At 49.5% G+C, this 646-nt stretch overlaps 1 pseudogene; it reads left to right on the forward strand.

Moving 5' to 3' along the window:
• LOC103070673 (palmitoyltransferase ZDHHC7 pseudogene) overlaps positions 1–646 on the forward strand; it is a 2903-nt pseudogene that overhangs the window by 670 nt on the left and 1587 nt on the right.

Here is a 646-nt window from a genome sequence, read left to right on the forward strand (position 1 = left end):
TGCGGTTCGCGGGCCTTTCACTGCTGTGGCCTCTCCCGTTGTGGAGCACAGGCTCCGGACGCGCAGGCTCAGCGGCCATGGCTCACGGGCCCAGCCGCTCCGCAGCATGTGGGATCTTTCCAGACCGGGGCACGAACCCGTGTCCCCTGCATTGGCAGGTGGACTCTCAACCACTGCGCCACCAGGGAAGCCCAAAGGTATAACATTTTTCCATTTATATGGAGATAAAAATTTGCAGAACAGAAAATAACAATTGTCTTGTTGGAAGTTTATAGGAACATTGTGAACAGACCTACATGGACAACTAACTGTAGGAACAAAGGATTCCGACACCAAGAAGTTTGCACAACGAGCCACACCCTCTCCTCTTTTAGTATAAAAGCAGCCTGAATTCCAACTCAGGTAAGATGGTTCTTTGGGACACCGTCTTATCAGTATGCTGCCTTTCCAAATAAAGGCACTATACCTTGTCCCAATACCTCCTCTCTGGATTTATTGGCTTGTCATGTAGCAAGCCAGCATGAGCTTGGACTCCGTAACAATATCTCTTCTCCACCTTCCTAACAGAACTCTGAGTTCAGAAGTTCACCTGCATGTAATCATGTGCTTCAGGGACTGCTTATTCCCAGGCTTGGGAAGGAAGAGC

The sequence above is a fragment of the Lipotes vexillifer genome, unplaced genomic scaffold (assembly GCF_000442215.2).
Source record: "Lipotes vexillifer unplaced genomic scaffold, Lipotes_vexillifer_v1.1 scaffold994, whole genome shotgun sequence".
Classification (NCBI taxonomy): domain Eukaryota; kingdom Metazoa; phylum Chordata; class Mammalia; order Artiodactyla; family Lipotidae; genus Lipotes; species Lipotes vexillifer.